Here is a 22,957-nt window from a genome sequence, read left to right as displayed (position 1 = left end):
AGGGCGAGACAGTGAGAGGCAGTCTAGAGAGTAAGTAGCAGGCTGGAAATGTTCAGGGAACAAGAGGCTCGGCTCAGGCAATGACTACACTATCATGGATGCCTGTGCCTGGAGCCTGGGGACTACCTGTCTGGAGACACCTGTTTGCCAAGAGGTCACTGCTATAGAGCACACCTTCTTAAACTGTGTTTTGATCCTCGAGGCAACAGCAAAAGGTTCCTGAAAATGAAACAAGCAGAAGTTATTTCTGCCATTTTGTCTATATATTTATACAAGTGGTATTCTCGGTATTAATGATCATAAAATCAAAATACTGATCCATCCTGCAAAACTCTGAAGATGCTCTAAGTCTTACAGTATCAAGTATTCAGACATGGTACATAAATAAAAACAGCCATGTTACTATTATGTAATTTTGCTTTCATCCTTAACAAATATGAAAATCGCATGCATATCACAGATTTATTTTAAATTAATTTTACAATTTATTCCAAGCAAATGTTTGGTTAGCACATTGGTTCTTGAGTCTTACATAACCATGGTTACATACAAATTTCTCAAGTGGCAAAGAGTCAGGTATAGAAAGAGTCAAAACATGCCAGATACTGGAAACCTAGCCAGAGCTAGTGAAGTAGATCTTGGAAGAAATTGCTACTTGACTACACCAGCCTAATTACTACCAAAATTCTAAATATTTATCCTTATACACATGATAAATGTAGTTTGCATTTACCTTCACCAAAGAAATTTCTCTTTGCTACAGATTCCATTCCAGGAAACTGTAACCAAGCAAGTGCAGAGAACAGGAGATCATGTGGTGCCCAGTCCCAACTGAGGTATCTACAACACAACTCCTGCCCCCAAGTCTCGTGGCTTATAGTGGAGGAGGGCGTAAAGGCTGTAAAAGCCAGAGACAGGAAGCTGACTGTGAGATTGTGCCTCTTAAAAATGTCAGAGCAATGTAATGGGTTTTTGATCCTACTGCACGTAGTGGCTTTGTGGGAGCCTAGGCAGTTTGGATACTCACCTTACTAGACCTGGATGGAGGTGGGTGGTCCTTGGACTTCCCACAGGGCAGGGAACCCTGATTGCTCTTTGGGCTGACGAGGGAGGGGGACTTGATTGGGGGAGGGGGAGGGAAATGGGAGGCGGTGGCGGGGAAGAGACAGAAATCTTTAATAAATAAATAAATTTTAAAAAAATGTACTCACTCATAATTGGTTTCTAGCCATAAATAAGGGTCACGGAGTCTACAATAGGTGAATCTAAAGAAGCTAAGTAAGAAGGGGAACCCAAGGAAAAACATATAGTTATCCTCTTGGCTAAGGGAAGTAGACAAAATTGCCAGGGAGAAAATTGGGATCTTGGGGGTGGGGTGGGATGGGGGTAAGGGGAGATGGGGAGAGAAAAGTTAGAAGGGAAGGAGGTCGGGCCTTGGGAAAACAGGAGGATTGGGATAAAGGAAGGTTGGACAGGGGAGCACGGAACCACAATTCTTAGTTAAGGGAGCCACTTTAGGGTTGGCAAGAGACCTGACCCTAGAGGGGCTCCCAGGTGCCCAAGCTGAGGTCCCCAGTTAGTTCCTTGGGCAGTTGAGGATAGGGAACCTGAAATGACCCTATCCTAGAGCAATACTGACGAATACCTTGCATATCATCATAGAACCTTCATCTGGTGATGGATGGAGATAGAGACAGAGACCCACACAGGAGCACTGGATTGAGCTCCCAAGGTCCCAATGAGGAGCAGAAGGAGGGAGAACATGAGCAAAGATGTTGGGACCACGAGGGATGCACCCACCCACTGAGACAGTGGAGCTGATCTATTGAGAGCTCACCAAGACCAGCTAGACTGTGACTGAAAAAGCATGGGATAAAACTGGACTCTCTGAACATGGCGAACAATGAGGGCTGATGAGACGCAAAGGACAATGGCACGGGGGTTTGATCCTACGTAATGTGATGGCTTTGTGGGAGCCTAGCCAGTTTGGATGTTCACCTTCCTAGATATGGACGGAGGTGGGAGGTCCTAGGTCTTACCACAGGGCAGAAAACCCTGACTGCTCTTTGGACTGGAGAGGGAGGGGGAAAGGAGTGGGGGGAGGGGGAGAAGGGTGGGAGGAGGGGGGCGTAGGGTGGGAGGAGGGGGAGGGAAATGGGAGGCTGGGAGGAGGTGGAAACTTGTTTTTTTTTTCTCCTTTTCTCAATAAAAAAAGAAAAAAAACAACAAAAAAAACAAAAAAAAGTTTTTAAATGGATAAAGAAAATAAAAAAAAATGTCAGAGCAGCTATACTCATCAGGCTATTTAACAGACATTAAAGCACAGTTTGACAAGTCTGCCTTTGTAGGGATAAGTCCCGCCCCTTAGGGGGCGTGTTCGCCTCGGGCTAATGTTGGCCTATAAATTTGGCAAGCGTGCTCCCAGCCGTCCCTTTCTGCTTTCCTGGTCTCCGCAGGACGGTGGTTCTGTAAGTCTATTTCGCCATTAAAGCTATATATATTTTTACAATCTGTCTGCATTCGTTTACGCCGTTACATTTTGAGACTCGACAGCTCTCCTCTCGGGAGCAGATGCCTCAGAGAGACGCCATGCTCCTGGCTCCTGGGCAGACGCACGCTATGAAGCTCCGACCCAGGATGGACATAGGCTAGAATCTCCCCGGTAAGCGCACCTTGGGGTGCTACACACAGATGATTAGAAATGGGCTAAATTAATATGTGAGAATTAGCCTAGAAGAGAATGGGCCAAGCAGTGTTTAAAAGAATACAGTGTCCGTGTAATTATTTCGGGGCATAAGCTAGCCGAGCAGGCAGCTGGAGTGCTGGGGACGCAGTCCCGCCGCCCCTATTTACAACATGCCTTAAAGATCTCGGTGCTACTCTTGCTCCCTAGACTTCAAAAGCACTTGGGACACAACCCCTTCTTAAAGCATAAACTACCTTGGTGAGTATAAACTAGGCATCTTGACAAAAAGGGAGAACTCACCAGGCAGCAGACTGTAATGTTAACAGTTACCAGCAGAGGTCACTGGTATACAAGAACTGAAGCTACTATAGCGAAGACCACACTGACAGACCTGAGTTTAGCATCTGAGCAACACATAGAAAGCCAGAAACAGGAAAGAGACAGAAGCATCCTGAGGGCCCAGTCTAACCCAGTTGGTGAGTTTCTGGTTCAGTGAAAGACCCTGTTTCAAAAAAACAAAGGTTGAGTGGACTGGCAGAATGACTAAGGGAATAACAATGGTTGTCACCAATCCTGCAGATCCGTTCCCAGGACCACATGGTAGCAAGGAACCAACTTGCACAAGTTGTCCTCTGACCTCCATATGCATCTTGCAAGCTCCCTCATGCACATGCACGCACAAACACACACATAGACACATACACACACACACACACACACCACAAATAAGACTAACAAACCGTTAACCAAACTGATAAAAGAGAAAATACAAACTAACAAAATTAAAGATGAAAAGGAGAAGTTTAAAATAAATACCAATGAAACCTACAAGCTCAAAGCTTAAGAGATGTCTCAATCACTAAGATGCTTGCCATGTAACAACCACGAGGACACGACTTTGGATCTCCAGTACCCACATAAAAAGTTGGTGTGGCCATGCATGACTTCAACCTCACTACTGGAGGACAGAGAAGGATCACTGGGGTTTGTTGACCACCAGCCTATCCAAAAAAAAAAAAAAAAAGTGAGCTCTATCTTCAATAAGACACCTATTTCAGAGAAATAAGGCAGAAAGTGTGAGAAAACATCAATGTCCTACTCTGGCTTCCAAGTGCAGAGCTGATACAAAAGTGTGAATACACCCCCCTCCCCCCCAGCAAGCACACGTGAATGTGCACTTACAAACAGAAACACACACACAGATGTAAGCAGGGACTATTCTTTCGTTTCCCAGCCTTTCGGACCAAAATAATCACGCAGAAACTGTATTAATTACCACACTGTTTGGCCAATGGCTCTGGCATAGTTCTAGCTAGCTCTTACAATTTAAATTGACCAATTTCTATTAATCTGTGTATCACCACGAGGCTGTGGTTTACCAGCAAGATTCTGGCATCTTTCTCCTTGGCGACTACATGGAGTCTCCTTGACTCTGCCTACTCTCTCCCTACATTCAGTTTTCCCACCTACATATATTCTGCCCTGCCATAGGCCAAAGCAGTTTATTAACCAATAGTAATAAAACATATTCATAGCATATAGAGGGGAATACCACATCACACAGAGACATATATCAATGGAAAAAAAAAAGCAGGGAAAGAAAAGTACAAAAGAGAAGGGGGAAAAGGGTGTGAGGAAATAACACAATGAGGGACACAGAAAAGAGAAAAACAAGATACACACAGACCCGCAATCTTAACATTGGGGAGACAGAGACAGAATACCTGGTATTTGCTCAACTTCGGTGAAAGACATCTCAAAAAATAATGTTGGGCACGGTAGCAAATGCCTTTAATCCCAACACTTAGGCAGAAGCAGGCAGATCTATGAGTTCAAGCCCAGCAGAGTCTACATAGTGCATTCCAGGCTAGTCAAGGCTGTATAGTAAGATTCTGTCCTGATAAACAAGGCAAAAGGGCTGAAGCACCCACATGGTGATTCACAACTACCTGCAGCTCCAGTTCCAGTGACTCTTATGTCTCCTTCTGCCATCCAAGGATACCACACACACACACATACATATATACATGCAGGCAAAACACTCATAAAAATAAATAAGGTGGAGAGTGATTGAGGAAGACATCCAACACCAAACTCTAACAGGCACACATACAAGCTCTTGCCACACACACGTACAGAGATACCATATACATTCAAACAAAAATACACAGAATCATTACAGAATACAGAAGAATACAGAAATTGAGACATGACAAAGTTTCTAGAAACATGGCCTACCAAAAACTTAAATCAAGAGGAAATAAGTAGATTAAATACATCTCTAACAAGTAACAAAATTGAAGAAATAAATAGTCTTTCAACAACAAAAGTCTGAGATGGTATAGATTCACTGCTGGATTCCACAGGACCTTTAAAGACCTAACACCTGCTCTTCACCAGTTCTATGAAATAGAAAGAGAAAGAACACTCCAAACTCATTTTATGAAGCTATTATTACCCCATACCAAAACCAGATGAGGATACACACACACACCACCACCACCACCACCAACAACAACAACCTGCAGACCAAACTCCCAGATGAACATAGATATAACAATTCTCAATAAAGAGCCAACAAAATGGCTTAGCAGGTAAAAGTGCTTTCCAGGGGCTGGAGAGATAGCTCAGCAGTTAAAGAGTACTAGCTACTCTCCCAAAGGACCTGGGTTCAATCCCAGCACATAACCATCTGTAATTCTAGTTCCAGAAGATTAGAAGCCCTCTTCTAACTTCCTTGGATACAACGAATGCATGTATCTGATGCACAAGCTTACATTCAGGCAAAATAGCCATACACACACACACAAAAAAAAACTACTAAAATAATTTTAATTTTTTTGTATTTTTTTAAAAAAACTTTTTTTCTCATTTAACATACCAATCCCAGTTCCCACTCCCCCACTACCGCTCCCTTCATCTTCTCTCCCACCCCAACTCCATCCACTCCTTGGGTGATATGGGAGGTCCTTCTGTATGTGTTGCTTTTATTGGTTAATGAATAAAGAATTTGAATTGGCCTGTGATAGGGCAGAATAGAGCTAGGCGGAAAAACTAAACTGAATGCTGGGAGAAGCCATGTATCCACCAGAGGAGAAAGACACAAGCCACCAACCAGAAACTTGCCAGTAGGCCACGAGCCTCATGGTAAAATATAAAATAATAGAAATAGGTTAATATAAGATATAAAAGCTAGTTATTAATATGCTTAAGCTAGTGGCCAAACAGTATTGCAATTAATATAGTTTCTGGGTGGTTATTTTGGGTCTGAGCAGCCAGGAACAAATAAGCAGCCTCGGTCAACAAATTGGTACCAACATGGTTAACTAAATCCACATAAAAACCTGAGAGGGCATTAAAAGGAATCCTAGACACACACACACACACACACACACACAGAGTTTAATGCAGCTTCTTGTTCTGTTTGCTGGCGGAATGCAGAGACGTGGCTCATTTAAGAGGTTTCCTGACTCGGCTGTAGCAGTAAAAACTGCTCAGCTTCCTTAAAAATGGAAGCTTCCTGTTTTGCCAGTACAAACAGCTCTGACTCTTTCAGGAGGTCCAGCTACAAAACATTTAAATGGGATTTGTGAGCAGAGTGCTACAATTTGCTTAATGGCAATATAGACCCACTATGTGCCTGAAAATGGGGCTGTAAGCATGGCTCCCAGAATTGGCGCTAAGCAGACCTTCGCCACATTGGACTGAGTGGAGCCAAAAGGCAAAGCAACCTTAGTCCTAGCCATGTCGCTTAACATTTTAAGAAGCAGTCCTGGTCAGTAAAGGATTTAAAACACACAATAAAGACAAATTCAGATGAAAAAGACCTCTTAGTGGGTCACAGTATGTTTAAAAAATGTACATAGGCTTGAAAGAGAGAAGAAAAAGACTATATTGAGTGATGTTGGCTGTCAGTTTGCTGTATGTTGCTTTTAGAATGTTTAGATAATTTATGTTTAGATGTCCCTGGTATTTCCTGATCTCTCCAAGACCTTTATCATGATGGGGTGTTGGATTTTGCTGAATGCTTTCTCAGCATCTAATGAGATGATCATATGGATTTTTTCTTTCAGTTTACTTATATAGTGGATTCCATTGATAGATTTTTTCATATGTTGAACCATCCCTGCATCTCTGCTATAAAGCCAATTTGATAATGGTGGATGAGTTTTTTTTTTTTAATTTGTTCTTGGATTTGGTTTGCCAGTATTTTATTGAGTAATTATACATCAATGTTCATGAAGGAGCTTGGTCTCTAATTCTCTTTCTTGGTTGAGTCTTCATGTGGTTTCGGAATCAGCGTAACTGTAGCCTCATAAGAGTTTGACAATGTTCCTTCTGTTGCTATTGTTTAGAACAATTTGAGGAATATAGGTATTAGCTCTTCTTTGAAGTTCTGGTAGAATTCTGCACTGAAACCATCAGGTCCTGGGCTTTTCTTGGTTGGGACGCTTTTGATGACTGCTTCTATTTCCTTTCAGGTTATAAATCTATTTAAATAGTTCATCTGACCTTGATTTAATTTTGGTATGTGCTACCTATCTAGAAAACTGTCCACACCTTCCACAACCCTAAAGCCTGAGTTCAATTCCCAGAACCTACAGAAAAGTAGAAAAGAAAGGTGTCCACAAAGATGTACCCTGACCTCAGCACACATATAATGGCAGGCATATACTCATACATATATGTGCACAATAATAATAAATAAAAATTTAAATTCTCAAAAAGAGACTTACAAACTAAATTCAAAAACGTATTTTAAAGATCATAAACTATGACCAAATGGACTTTATTTCTGGGATGACAGGATGGCTCAACACACACAAATCAATATATAATCTAGCTCATGGTCTCCAGAATTGAAAAACAAAAGCTGCATAATCAACTGAAAAGATCCTCAAAAGACCTTTGCTGAAGTCCAACATCCCTTTATGGAAAGAGCCCTAAAGAAACTAGAACTACAAGTGCTACATCTCAACATAGTAAACCTACATCTGACAACCCAATAGTCGGCATTATATTAACAGATATCACAATACTTGACCTCAATTATATAAGAGACACATTACAAACAAACAAACAAACAGCAAAGCACAGTCAAAAGGACTAATAGAATAGAATAGTGGACTCAGAAATAAGCCCATGCGTCTAAAGTCACCTAAATTTTAACAAAGCACTTTAAAATAAATGCTTAGGCTAGGTCTTTTAACTTTTTTCCATGTAGCCCATTATTAGTTCTTGATGTTACTTGAGCTATTAGAGTCCTTTTCAGTCCTGGCCTAGCCTGTATCATGAAGTGTTTCCTTATGTCTTCCTTGGACAGCTTAAATATGCAATCAGCCTAAATGCCAACCAAGAAGTAAACAGGTGGTTGGAGAGATTGTTCAGCAGTTAAGAGCACTAGCTGCTTACAGAAGACTTGAGTTCTGTTCCTAACACCCACACACAACTGCCTGTAACTTCAGCTCTTAAGGATCTACTGCCCTCTTCTGGGCTCAGCAGGCACTGTACACACATGGTGCACATACATACATGCAGGCAAAATGCTTACACATAAAAAAAAATTTAAAGAATGAACAAAAACATGGCATATATACAGTCAAGTTATTATTCAACCCCAGAAGGAATAAAACTGACACATGTGGAAAAATGGAGCTGGGCGATCAAAATAGTAAACAAAATAAGCCGGACTGGAAAGACAAACATTGCAGGTTTTTCCATGTACAGAGCACACACATTGTGCTAGTTAATTCCGTCAACCTGGCTGGATTTAGAATTCCTATGAGACACACCTCCAGGGACATCTGTGAAGGTGTTTCCGGGGAGGTTTAAATGAGAGAAGACCCACTCTGAAAGTGGGCACATCATCCCACAGGTTAGGGGTGCTGGATGAAAAAGAAAGAAACAAAAATGAGCACCAGGAGTCACATCTCTTTGCTTTCCTGACTGAGTGGCAGTGCGTATGGAAAACATCAAAGTAGGAACGGGAGACTCTCGGGGAGGAAGACAACTGCAATCTTGCTTCTTGATTGTCAGCTGGGAGGCATTACCAACTTCCAGGCATGCTGGAAGTTTTTATATTGTGTTAATTGAGGTGGACAAACTGACCCTCAATGTGGGTACATTGCTCCCTGAGCTGGGTTCTCAGATCAAACAAGAAAGCAAGCTGAGCACCAACATTCATTTCTCTGCTCGCTGAGTATGGATTCAATGTGAATCACTGCTTCACGTTCCTGCCATGTCATCTCCTCGGAGAAATTATTCTCAATCTGTGAGTACAGACACACCCTTCCTTTTGTCAGGTATGGCATTACAACAACAAGAAAGGTTTCATACCTCATGTTAAGAGATAGAGTGAAACAGGAGGACAAAATACAACATGCTTTTCTCTTATGTGTTTATATGTATCTCACACACAAATGAAAGCATAGGGAGGTCCTTGCAGAAGAGAAAAGTACCAGTGGGTAGGGCAAATATGTGCAAAGTAAATGCTATATATGTACAAAGTGTCATATTAATTTTTTTAAAGAATAGCAGCTTCCTCCCATTAGATAAGGAACAATAAGAACACAATTTTATCATTATTTTACTATTCAACATTATACTAGAAGTTGTAGCTATTAACAAAAAAGACAAGCAAACTGAAAAGGGAAAGTAAATATGTCCATTCATAGGCTAGACAACCCCACAGAACACACCAAATGCCATTCAGGTTAACAAATTCAACTAAACTGCACTTTACATAGCTGACACAGAAAAAGCTGTCATTTCTAAATTACAGTCCTTTAGTTTGAAGCTGGGACCCAGGCCTTTGCACACTCTAGGCAAAATGCTTTACCATTCAGCTACACCCACAGCCCAGCAGCTATGCTTCTATATGCCAGTAATGGGTACCCCAAAATGGAAATTAAGAAAGCACTTCCATTTAAAAGAATCTAAAAGAAAAAACAGCTATGAATAAATTTAGCAAGGAAGTAAAAGACTTGTATATTAACGGCTATGCAATATCATTAAAAGAAGCAACATTAATAGCTTCCACCTCCAGACTCCCTGTGATATGCAGATATTTGACATGTATCACTTCCAATCCTCATAAGACTACCAAGAAGATAGTAACATCTCCATTTTATAGATAAAAAACTGAGACTCCGGCATATTAAACAGATGGTAACAGTCTGACAGCAACTGCTGACTTGACACTATGATTCCAAAACAAAAAATTCCAAACCACAATGTCTGCCTGCCTTCCTCTTAAATTAAGCACTCTCTGATATTTAATTCAAAGCTCTCATAAAAATCTCACAAAATTATAAAATTTTCATGAAGCAAGGAGAATAGCTTGAACTCATTTCAAACAAGAATCCACCACTGGGTCAAATCATTTTAATTTACAATACTTACGAGGCACCCAACTATAGAGAAAAACCATATACCTAGAAACACTAAAAATAAAGTATGAATCAAATAGCTAAATTCTACAAGATTGATATGAAGTGCAGAGAGCACACTTATGTGTGAGGGTGGTGCCTAGATTGAGAAGGCGAGGAGGAGGAGGAACAGGTACGGCAGCACATTTATATATAGTCATGACCCAGCTCTAAAAAGTAACAAAACCAGAGGAACAGGGGCAGAAATCCGAGACATAATGTAAAAGGGGGCCTTGGCCCTCGACAAGGATGTTGAAGATTTCTTAATACAGGCACAATAAAAGATCTGATTAAAGTACTGGTTTGGGCCCCTGTATTCGGGAGCAGTTATGGGTTGCCTGCACCCTGGCCATAGATACTGCAGGGAGGGGTACTGAAAGCCTTACCCTGTATTTGGAAAGTCGGTTCCTGTCCATGTCAAACCCCGGTGCTGTGGGAACACATCTTCCTTCTCACAGCCTCTTGGTCTCCTGACTGCTCACTGAGTGTCCACTGTCAGTGCTGGGCAGTGCCCTCAGGGGCCTATGGAAGGGGAAGTAGAAGCAGGGCTCTGCCTTGAGGGTTTACTCTGGCCTAGTTTTGCAAGTGTCCCATCAGCCCCAATCACGTCCTCCTGCGGAACAAACAGCTTTTCCTGTACTCTGTGGCTGCTACAGAAGACAGGCTTCCGGAAGCCCGTGTGCTAGAAGGCTACCTGACCCCTCTCCTCCTTGCCTCCCAGCTGTTTGTGGACACCAGCTGGCTAGGGAGTGGACAGCAAGACCACCACACAAAGGGAAACCAGAGACTCTGCCCACTCAGAGCACCGGAAAACAGCTTTTACTCAGCTTAGCAATCGGCTCAGGCACGAGAGACTCCAGCAAACAGTCTTGACACCAACACCACAGAGGGCTATATCCTGTTCCTGTAACACATTTGCTACTGTCTGGAGTGACAGGAGATTTTTCTATGCATCTGTTGCTAACTTTTCTGCTACTTCCCCAATAACCTTATAGATAAAAACAAACAAAAAAAAAAAAAAGGTTAGCCGGGCGGTGGTGGCACATGCCTTTAATCCCAGCACTTGGGAGGCAGAGGCAGGCAGATCTCTGTGAATTCGAGACCAGCCTGGTCTACAAGAGCTAGTTCCAGGACAGGCTCCAAAACCACAGAGAAACCCTGTCTCGAAAAATCAAAAAAAAAAAAAAAGGTTTAGGAAAGTTACTCTAACATCTCTGAGATACAGCAGTTATAGGATGAATTTCAATCTAAGTCACTAGAAATAGGGAGATCATGACTTGCTCACTTTTGCCACCAGTATTTTAGTCCTTTCTTAGAAAGCACACACAGACTTTATATACATTGTTTAAGGCAAATTGTAATCTTCAAAGAATTCTTGTCAATATGCAAATGGTCAAAGCCTTGAGTAGATAATTTTTTCTTTGAAAAAGTAAAGTAATAATGATGATAATAATAATCATAGGAGAATAAATAGAAGCAAAATGATACAACCTATGAAAAATAATTTTATTTGAGAAATGACAGTTTTATCATGGGAAATGACTATCTGGGCTAAAGAAAATAGACTTACAAGGTCAAGTGCAGAGGCTCCGGTTTTTTACTACCACATGACTCAGGCGTTCAAATAGAGCCCACTCCCAACAGTCTTCCTGACACTCACTTCTCAGAATAATAATATTCCCATTCAGAATTCACTAATTCTTTTCAAGACTTTGAACTGCAATTTAGTAACAGAAAATATCATCTTCATTTTCTACCTCCACTTACGCCTTGAGCACAGATCCTAGACAATTCCCCTAGGAAAATTTTGAGACCCAAGTTGGAGAAGTTGTGAAATTTTCTTTTAACTAATTTCATTAATTTGTTTGCATTGAGATAAGTCTCACTATGGAACCCCTGGCTGGCCTCAAACTCACAGATATCTACCTGCTTCTATCTCCTGAGTGCTGGGATAAAATGTATGGACCACCATGCAAAATTTTCTTTTAAAGTACTGATTTCTGGGTCAGTGAGATGGATCAACAAGTTAAAGCCTCTTACCATCAAGCCTGACAACCTAAATTTGATCCCTGGAACATACAAAGGAGAAGAAACCCTCCATCTGAGCCATGGATGGCACATGAGAGCACACTCACTAAATAAAAGAATAAATTAGAATAAATGTATTTTTAAAGAATTGATTTCTTTCACTTCCATGAAAAGCAATACCATTTACACCCAGAATTCAGTTATTTACAAACTATCCATAGAGAGCAAAGCTGAACAAAACATCCACTGCCCACCACTGGCTCACCACAGCCATCATATCTGTTTTTTAAGTTTTTTCTATATGCCTGGACAAACTCCTCTATATGCATTTTTTCACTTAATGCACTTGTTACATCATTCCCATACTACAGATAAATAATTTAGAATTAAAAGAGATTAAGTAACTTGCTAAAAGTGCTCCCAAACTAGCAATGGGGAGAAAGGTGCATTTTAAACATTTGTCTTACTGTTTGTTTCTGAAACAAGATCTTACAAGTACAGGCTGTGTAAACTTCACCCAGGTTTGAACTTGTCATGTAGGCAAGGATGACCTAAACCTGATTTTCCTGCCTCTAGCTCCCAAGAGATAGGATTACAGGTGTGAGCCACCACACTGGGCAGATTTTAAACTGTTTTAACTTCAATATTTTGCTCTATTATCTCTATTTGTCTGGATATTTTATTGATTCTTCTGTTTCTCTCAAGCCTCTGTAAAATAAGAATGATTTTACTTCCTACATCAATAAGACAAGGCTGATAGTCGGCCAAGGGGCAGATAGTAGTGATGGTGAAAATAAAACAAGCAGACCTTCTGCTGCAAAACCACCTGGAAAGGCAGGGTTGAAAATTTGTTTCAAAACTGCATATACTACCTGATACCAATGATTTGACACACAGGTATAAACTGAGGCTTTCCCAGTTCCCATGTCCACAAGCATATTAAGTATCTGCTCATACCAGGTCCTATGCTAGCTCCTTTACACACATGCCCTCATCTAAACTCATGTGCACCATGATTAAGACAGTAGTTAAACGTATGCCCCAAGATTATACAAAAAAGTAAGGACATCAAAGATTCTTCACGACCTACTAAAAATCCTTGGAGAGTAGAATCAGTTCTATTTTGAACCCTTAATAAAATGTATACTGAATAAACTCTAAATAAATACTTTCAATATTTAATTGATTCATATAGTAATAAAATACTATATACTTGACCCATTGTTTACCAGTCATTTCCTGAGCATCTCTGATCATTAATTCAGCTAGCAACCAATTATAGAATTAGTTATATTAATTAATCATATTAATTATATATTATACAGTTTAATTATATACAATTATATTATTCTATAATTAATTATAGAATAAACATGTGACTATTGTAAACCACTCACACAATTGAATTTTACTCAGCATTAAAGAAAAATGAAATCTGCAGGAAAATGAATGGAATTGGAAAATATTATACTGAGTGTGGCAAGCCTTATGCAGAGAGACAAACACTGGTGTTCTCTCTCATATGTGGATCTTGAACTCAAAGTTTTATAGCTATGTTGAGGTTGTAGTGAGTGCCCGAAGAGGCCAGGTATCAGGAAAGGAGACATGGGGCAGGGCGTGTTGAAGGGAGCAGGAAGAGTAAATCTATTTATATGAAAGCAGAGAAGGACTGTAGGAAAGACAAGGGTTGAAGAGAAATGAGGAAATAAAGAAATAGAATAAACGTGGAGTTGGAGAAGGGGGGGGCCAATCAAAATTAAGAATGCATGAAAAAGTCATATAGGAACATACCATTTTATAGACTTAAAAAAAAGGAAAAAAGAAATTGAACAGAAGTATTTCTCATGGTGGTTAACACTGCTCCCAGAAGCCATAGGTTTTCAAACCAAAATTCCAGTGTCAGCTATGGGATATTCCCCTATGATTGGCCAGGTAGTCCCCGCAGACTCTCAAAACGCTAGAGGCTCTTATATTTGCTCTTGGATACCCACCACCATAGTGCTAGAACAATCATACCGAGCTATAGGTGTTCCTGTTCCAGTACTGAACTGCCTGGCAAGATATGCTACCACATGAATGTTCTATGGGTAACCAACTGTTTTCTGATTGGACTGAAGAAACTCTACAGGAGGGAATACATATATGCCTGCACCATAGACCTGGTGAAAAGCCTGTGAGAGATCACTTGCTCTATTGGAGAATCTAATACTGGTGTCTTCCCAAATGTGTTAAAACTGTTTTCTTATATGTTTATACCCACAGACTCCTGTCGCTCTCAGACTGGATTAGAGAAGCCTCTTGCAGCAGAGGGCAACAGTTAAACAGGGGAACACGACAGCTAGTGCTTAGACCCAAATGGGTTTTCTATGTCACCCCATCCACAGCCCAGGGAACATCACAGAAGAGAGAGTGAAAGGACTACGGGAAGCAAAGGGTGGGGAAGAATGCAGTATGTGCTGTCTTCTGAATACAAAGTGGTCCTTATGATCATGAACACACACGGCTGTGACTACCTGGGAGGAACTGAACAAAAAAGGAAGCAAGGGAGAAAATGAGAGAGGGAAGGATAGAGACCAAGAGAGGAAGAAGATAAAAGCACAGATATAAGGGGAGACTTATTAGAAAGAAGAAAGTCTGGAGTAGTGGGAAGGGTTGAATGTACTCAAAGTTCATTGTATATAAGTATGATATTGCCAAAAATTTTTAATTAAAATTTTAAAACTGGGAGTGGACGTGGTGACACATTTTTAACCTCAGCACTCAGGAGGCAGGCAGATCTCTGTGAGCTCCAGGTCTATATATTGAGTTTCAGACCAGCTACATAGCAGGCCTTGTCTCAAACAAACTGGAAATAACTCTAATGTCCATCTAAACTGTATGACAAACAGAGCTTGGTTGAACACACCTGTAAAATCAAATACTCAAAAGGTTAAGGAAGAAGCCAGGCGGTGGTGGCACATGCCTTTAATCCCAGCACTCGGGAGGCAGAGGCAGGCGGATCTCTGTGAGTTCGAGGCCAGCCTGGTCTACAAAAGCTATGGAGAAACCCTGTCTCGAAAATCAAAAAAAAAAAAAAAAAAAAAAGTTAAGGAAGAAACTGCAGAAAACAACAAAAACCCATATTATAATCATCTGATGAAATACAACCTTCACAAATAATGAGGTAGGGCTGTAGTATCAGGGTAAAAATATAATTAAGATATAATCCATTTTTGTAAAATCAATGATATAGGCTGCACTATGAGTGTCTTAGTCTATTGCTGCAATGAAACCAAACCACAACCAAAAGGCAAGTTGGGGAGGAAAGGGTTTATTCAGCTGACACTTCCACATTGCTGTTAAACACCAAAGGAAATCAGGACAGAAACTCAAAACAGGGCAGGAACCTGGAGACAGGAGTTGATGTAGAAGTCACGAAGGAGTGCTGCTTACTGGCTTGCTCAACCTGCTTTCTTATAGAACCCAGGACCAGCCCAAGGATAGCACCACCTACAATGGGCTGGGCTCGCCCACATCAATCACTAATTAAGAAAATGCCTTAGCTGGATCTCATGGAGGCATTTCCTCAACTGAGGCTCCTTTGTCTCTGATGACTCTAGCTTGTGTCAAGTTGACACAAAACCAGCCAGTACAATTAGGAAGTAAAAAAAATTGGAAGAATAAACACCAACAGAGTGCTTATCTTCACAAAGAGAAATCTGAAAATTAACACTTGAGGATTTAAATTTTTATTTGTCACCCAGGCGGAAACCCCCACCCCTGCCATGCTGCCAGCCCAAGCAGGCACTCCAGGAAGCATTAAGACAACACCCCAGCCCACCTGGTGAGGGAAGTGATGGGAGAGAAAGAAGCAATCAAATAAACAGTAGAGAAATGGAAGAAGAGCATTTGTGAGCTACGAAGTGAGCTGGAACTGAGCGACGGTGGTTGCTGTTCTTGCTCCTTGGGAAAAGGTGAGTTACGTTGCCCATGGATTGAGCCAGTGACAAACACAAGTGCTAGTGGGTCTATGCCATCTTCCAGTCAGAAAACTGACCACTGGACGAGTCACTGTGACTCCCAGAGCTGCATCCTAGCCCAGGAAGGAGAGTAGCACCTACAGTGGAGACCCACAACTGACTGGACGTGTCCTGCCGAGTTTATTTCTCATCAGTGGCCTCTCTGCAATCTCTATAGTAGGTTAGAGTGGCAGTTCAACCATAAGACTGGACAACCCTGTTGAACTACAGTTTTATCCTGCTGCATTGAACTTTGGCCAGAGATTTATTTCCTTTGGAAGTTTTGGGTTGGACAAACACTTGAAGACACCCAGAGCCCTGCTCGCCACCACACAGAATGGGCAGAAAGAAGACACCCAGTTACCCTGCCCAACTCTTGGTCTGCCAGCAGCACAAACCACTATTGTGTGCAAGTATGGGGTGGAGAGGTAGGAGAGAAGGAGGAGCAGACGAGCTTGAGCGCTACAAAGATTAGCAGATCTGAAGATACAGCGGAGAAGAAGAGCCTGATGTGAGGAGCATGCAAAGCCTCCTGAGGTCATGGTGAGGGCCATGTCTGGGTCTGTGTTGATGTCCATGGCCCACGTGATCACCAATGGCCTTGTGGATGTCCCTGGTCTGGACTGCCACCGGGAACAATGTTGATATTCAAAGGCTGCAGGGTTGGCTCCGCTCCTCACTCAACACTAGGAAGAGCTGCCCTGTCCTTCACTAGCTGCAGCACTTGGGACAGCAGACCTTCCACCTCACCTGGGCAGCACAGTAGAGCTGGGTGAGGGTAAGCTGGCCCCAAGGGCCGGAGAATTGACCCCGCCCCTCATCTGTCATTCAGTGGTATGGGCTGTGACAGGCAGAAGAGCTGGTTTCAGGGCTATGAGAGTGGGAGACCTAAACCTTCCCACCGCCCGCTACAGCACTCAGGAGAGTGGGCCCTCACCTCACCTGCGTAACGCAGTAAATCTGGCCCTGGTAGTTGAGAACAGGAGAACTGGTCCCACACCCCTTGCTGCCTGAGGCATTGAGTAAGCTAGGCAGGGCAACTGGAAAGTTCACCCTAGTGATGAGGGTGAGGTCTGCTGGTGGGCTGACCAACCAGCTATCACCCAGGCCCAGAAACATGGCTATGAGTTGATCCACCCCAAAATCCATCTGTGACGGGTGGAGCACAGGTGCTGTGCACATAAAAGGACCAGTCCTGCAGATCCAAAGCTGCCAGATCTCCATGCACAGGGAAACAACAGGATATGCAAGAGGAGTCCCAGTAAGGGCCCAGGATTGATAGTGTAGCAGAAGCCATAGGCCTCAAACTAGAATGACTCACTGCAATGCACGCCATGTATGAGCTAAAGGAAATACTGTGTGACTCACCGTGACACACAACAGCTTCCATGGCAAGATGTCTTTCTTTTAAATTTTATTTTTATTTTATTTTGCGGAGGAGGTTGCAAGGGCAGAGGGTGGATAGGATAAGACAGGAGATGAATGGGATCAGAGTGCAAGATGTGAAATAAAAAGTTAAACATAAATAAATAATAAAGTATAGAGAGACAAAAACAATCTTTATGCACTACAGCTAACACATCTTCAGTATCACACTATGATCACTTAGTGGAAAATTATGTAAAGAAGGTAAAATGGTAAACTGGGAGGGAAACAACCAGCTGAAGAGATGGTTTGGTCAGTAAAGTGCTTTGCTGGACAAGCATGAGGACTTAGTTCAGAGCTGAAGCACTCACTAAGAGTCATGTGGTGTGCACCTATAATACCTTCACTGGGAAGGCAGAGAAAGACAGGACCCTATAGCAGGCTGGCCAGCTAACCTGGTAGGCCAATAGGTGAGCTCTAGGTTCAATGAGGAATCTTATCTTTAAAATAAGGTCGAGAGCAACAGAAGTCACAGGACCCCGACATCTGGCCCCCACACATGTATCCATTCATCCATGCACCCACACATACTGCACCTGAATGCATATACGCGCGCACACACACACTCACACACACATACTGCACCTGCATGCATATACGTGCACACACACACACACATACTGCACCTGCATGCATATGCGCGCACACACACACACATACACACACACATACACATACACACACATACACACACACACACATACACACACACACATACTGCACCTGCATGCATATGTGCACACACACACACACACACACACACACACACACACACACCACTGGAGTTTGGGGGAACAACATAGAAATGCAAGTATTGTCACAAAATGAGAGGAAAAGCACTCAAAAACAGACTTTTCCAAACACAAAATGGGTAAACTTCAAGGTTGATCAAGAAGGAAAAATTCAATAAGTTAAAATGTTAGTAACCTTACACACACACACACACACACACACACACACACACACCATCCAGAAATAAAGCTGCTGCCTTCAGCAATAAAATCACTTTAAAACTTTATTTAAAACCGAAAAGTTTTCACACCAACTGTGTTTTGTTCTTTAAGATTAAAGAACTAAGCTGGGTGGTGCTGGCACACACCTTTAATCCCAGCACTCAGGAGACACAGGCAAGTGGATCTTTGTGAGTTCAAGGCCACCCTGGAGAGAGTTCCAGGACAGGCTCCAAAGCTACACAGACAAATCCTGTCTTGAAGAACAAACAAACAAACAGATTACAGAACTAAATTCTGAATAGAAAAACTTTGGCAACCAACTGCTTCTATTTGGACATTTTTTTTTTTAAAACCTGGGGGTATTTTAAAACCAAGGGCTTTAATATACTTATGGTCTCTAGCTTCCCTACCCTTGAAGGAATGTTACAAAACTAAAAAGGCATATTGATCTTTTACACAACAGCACAGGTAATTTGGTTTTCATCATAATATAAACGAAATTTAAAGTCAAGAAATAGGATGAGATCACCAACAGATCAAGTACAGATAAAGAAGAGGCCCAACCTTGAAGCAACTCAAAGTTTAAGGGCCAAGAGAGATGAAGACCAAGTAAAGAAACTGAGAAGAATGGCAGGCAAGTCTGAGAGAAACCTCAGAGAAAATGATCTCTCCTGGAAGCTGTGTGAGGTGTACAGAGTACTTCCCAGGACTACAGGAGATAAACTAATGTGATCAGAGTAAGGTAAGAAACAGAAACTGACCACTGGAAATAACAATCTAGGAGCCATTAATGATCTTGGTAAGAACAACAGCTGAAACGGTCAAAATGAAATTAAAAGTACAGTAATGGAGAATAAAAGCCAGAGTGACTTGAGAAAACAGAGAAGAGTGAGAGGTCACATACACAGACAAATCTTTTACTGAGCTATGTTTTACAGGGAAGCAAAGAAATAAACAAACATAGAAGGAAAAGTGACATCAGAAACTTATTTTTAGAAGTGATATTCTTGTCATATTGCCCAGAGTAGCCTCGAATTTCTAGGCTCGAGCAGTGCTCTCACCTGAAAGCCCAAAGCAGACAGAACTACAGGCATGCACTACTCTGCACAATTAAGAACGCTGTTGTGTAACAAAAGAAAAACAGACTGATGTGGGAGCCCCCTCTGTGTGCTGTCATTACCATTAATTAAAAAAAAAAACTGCCTTGCTTGGCCTGTTGATAGGGCAGAACTTAGGTAGGAGGAAAAAACTGGACTCAATGCTGGGAGGAAGAAGGCAGAGTCAGGGAGCCACCAGGGACAAACGCTGGGAATTTTACCAGGTAAGCCACTGCCACATGGCAATACACAGATTAATGGAGATGGGTTAAATTAATATAAGTGTTAGTCAATAAGAAGTCAGAGCTCATGGGTTAAGCAGTGATTTCATGAATACAATTTCTGTGATTATTTCGGGTCACGATAGCTGGGCAGCCGGGACAAACAAGAGGCTCATTCCCCACAACAACACTCTGCCTTATATTGTTTAAAAAGGCAACCCACCACAGATCAGAGACACCTGCCCTACCTTTCAAGGAACAGAGGTTTCCTTAACAAAGTCAATCAATACTGAGCTGAAGGATGAGTAAGGGTGTGTCGGGATGAAGGGGACCGAACAACCGGGGATTAGAACCAACACCTCAAAAAGCGCTGGCAAGGGAGGAGTCTGGAAGGATACTAGAATAGAAACCTGAGAAGACAGGAGATAAGACTAGAAAAGTAAGCAGTCATCAAGCCTTTCTTAAGAAGCATCAAGAAAGTATAATATAGATGACTGGGAACTCATCACTATAGACTTTAGGCAGGGAATTACTGAAATCGAACTCGTACTTCATTCAGGGCAGTAAAGGTTTAAGAAGTGCTAAACCAAAGTCTTGGACACTTGGTTATACTACATAATAATATTTTAAACTTGGACAAGTTTAGAAGTAATAAAAAGAGTTTAATGATAGATTCTATGGGCTTAGTATTGAAGACACAGGTTTTTAGCTTTGGCTACTTGGGCAGTCCAAGCATCAGCTGTGTTTGGAAATGACTGGAGTCATTTCACTTTTAGATTCTCTGGAGCACATGCAGTGAGTAAGGGCAGGCAGAAAAACAAAGTACAGACATTAGCTGGTGTGGTGCACATACCTGGGATCCCAGATACTAGGGAGACTAAGGCAGGAACACTGCCAGCCAGGACAACTTAGCAAGACCTTATCCAAAAGTAAATCTTTAAAAGAGGCTAAGAATGTGGCTCCATGGTAAAGAACTTGGCTCACAGGCATGAGGTCCCAGAGTCAAGCCTCAGTAGCATAGATATGCAAAGAAGGGACAGGGATGGGGAATAGAAGAAAACAAATACATACATGAACAAAAAGCACAAGAATTAACTGATCACTAATGTTACACAAACTAGAGGTTGGAGAGATGATTTGGTGGTTAAGAGTATGAACTCTTCTTCCAGAGGCAGCTCACAACCAACCACCTACAACTCCATCTCCTGGGGAATCCACCGGCCTCTGCGAGCATCTGCACTCATGTGCACACACGCGCGTGCGCGCACACACACACACACACACACACACAATTTAAAATAATAAAAATTTAAATATATGAAATAATACTAAGATAGCTTAGAAAACAATAATTCAAACTTGTTAAGAAGAAACCAGTGGGGAAAATGCCTGAGTTAGTTTCTAACAGAATAGTTCGAAGTACATGGGGGAGGGGTGATCAGGAAAAATCATACCTAAGAGGTCAGAAAAAAAGCCAAGCACTACCTAATAGTTCTACCACTGTACAAATAGAAGTCGTGCTGACCCAGATAAACTGCCAAAGAGCAGAAGAAACCTAGAAAATTCACAACACATTACAACCCCAAATCTCTAATTCTGAAAGTTAGAATTTACAGGGATATCTCTTCTTGGAGTCCCAAAGCAATCAAGCCAATCAGAGTGGAAAAGATTAAAGGGACCAAATAAATATACCACTACGTATGAGAAAATTGTTTACCATTCTAGTAGAAGATAATTTACCATAAAATTATTATTATATTAAATTGGTTATATGCTCTTTTAGCTTCTGGCTGTTTTTATTTTGGAAACAGGGTCTTGCTATATAGCCCAGTCTAGCCTGAAACTCACTACGTAGTCCATGCCGGCCTCTAGACCCTTTTCAGTCTCCTCTGCTGAGAACCGGAACTACAGGTGTCTACTACCACATCTGGTTTTATTTTTAATAAAACAAGAACTGCTGCAAAGAATAATAATAAAATGATCAGGAAGATGTTTTATTTATCATTCCTGATTGCCATATGTCATCTCTTCATTTAAACCAAGCTATTAACAATATAAAAAATCATACAATCCTATATAACAAAGATGTACATTTAAAATGTGGGTAATGTATAAAATTGTGATAGCAATTACACAGTATATGATTAATGCTGATAATTTATCAGAAATGGGAAGAATATTTGATGTTAGAAGGAAAAAATAAGGGATACATTTTCATTTACTGCTTTAAAAAGGCCCTCTATTAGCCGGGCGGTGGTGGCGCACGCCTTTAATCCCAGCACTCGGGAGGCAGAGGCAGGCGGATCTCTGTGAGTTCGAGACCAGCCTGGTCTACAAGAGCTAGTGCCAGGACAGGCTCCAAAACCACAGAGAAACCCTGTCTCGAAAAACCAAAAAAAAAAAAAAAAGGCCCTCTATTGGGGCTGGAGAGATGGCTCAGAGGTTAAGAGCACTGACTGCTTTTCCAGAGGTCCTGAGTTCAATTCCCAGTAACCACATGGTGGCCAACAGCCATCTATAATGAGATCTGGTGCCCTCTTCTGGTATGCAGGCATACATGGAAGCAGAATTTGTATACATAATAAATAAATAAATCTTTAAAAAAAAAAAGGCCCTCTATTACTTTTTTGGTAGATAATTTGTCACTTATTCTTAGATGATTATTAGGTACTAAAACTAGTTGGGAATGATGCAAAGATGTTTGTCTGGTCCCCCACAAAGAAGAACTCCACAGGGAACTTTAAAAACTCAGAAGCATATTTTTAGATGAGTCCACAAAGGAAGGTTAGAAAGGATACTACAGAATTTTTACTTGAAATGGTAAAGTTAGTAGTGTTTTCTTGGAGTAGCATAGAGTAGAGTCCCAAGATGTGAGTCACTCCAGTAAAAGCAACTGGCTCAGGATTTAGCCAAAGCTAAAAAAGAAGAATGCAGACCACAGAACAAACAACAAACATACAGCTCTCTCAGCAACAAAAAAACAGCCACATCATATTAGCAACTCTAGGTTAAAAGTCCTGACCCCATCTATAGCACTAGGAACATTTACAGCCGTTTGCTTATCTTTTGGTTTATCCTTCTTTTTTAAATTTACTACTGAACTTTTTAGTTACATTCAAAAA

The 22,957-nt window shown here is 41.5% G+C and overlaps 1 protein-coding gene and 1 non-coding gene across 19 annotated transcripts in view; one reads left to right on the top strand and one right to left on the bottom strand.

Annotated features, from left to right (window-relative positions):
* LOC121455309 (sarcolemma associated protein) overlaps positions 1–22,957 on the bottom strand; it is a 134,022-nt gene that overhangs the window by 86,316 nt on the left and 24,749 nt on the right. The window lies entirely within an intron of this gene.
* LOC121455478 lies at positions 10,423–10,554 on the top strand. The gene has a single exon (XR_005975501.1). It is a non-coding gene; the product is annotated as a small nucleolar RNA SNORA71 (small nucleolar RNA).

The sequence above is a fragment of the Microtus oregoni genome, unplaced genomic scaffold (genome assembly GCF_018167655.1).
Source record: "Microtus oregoni isolate MIOR12 unplaced genomic scaffold, Mior012 000013F_ref0000133, whole genome shotgun sequence".
Classification (NCBI taxonomy): Eukaryota; Metazoa; Chordata; class Mammalia; order Rodentia; family Cricetidae; genus Microtus; species Microtus oregoni.
The sequence above is the reverse complement of the archived record's forward strand: the minus strand, read 5'-3'. Positions and strand labels throughout refer to the sequence as shown.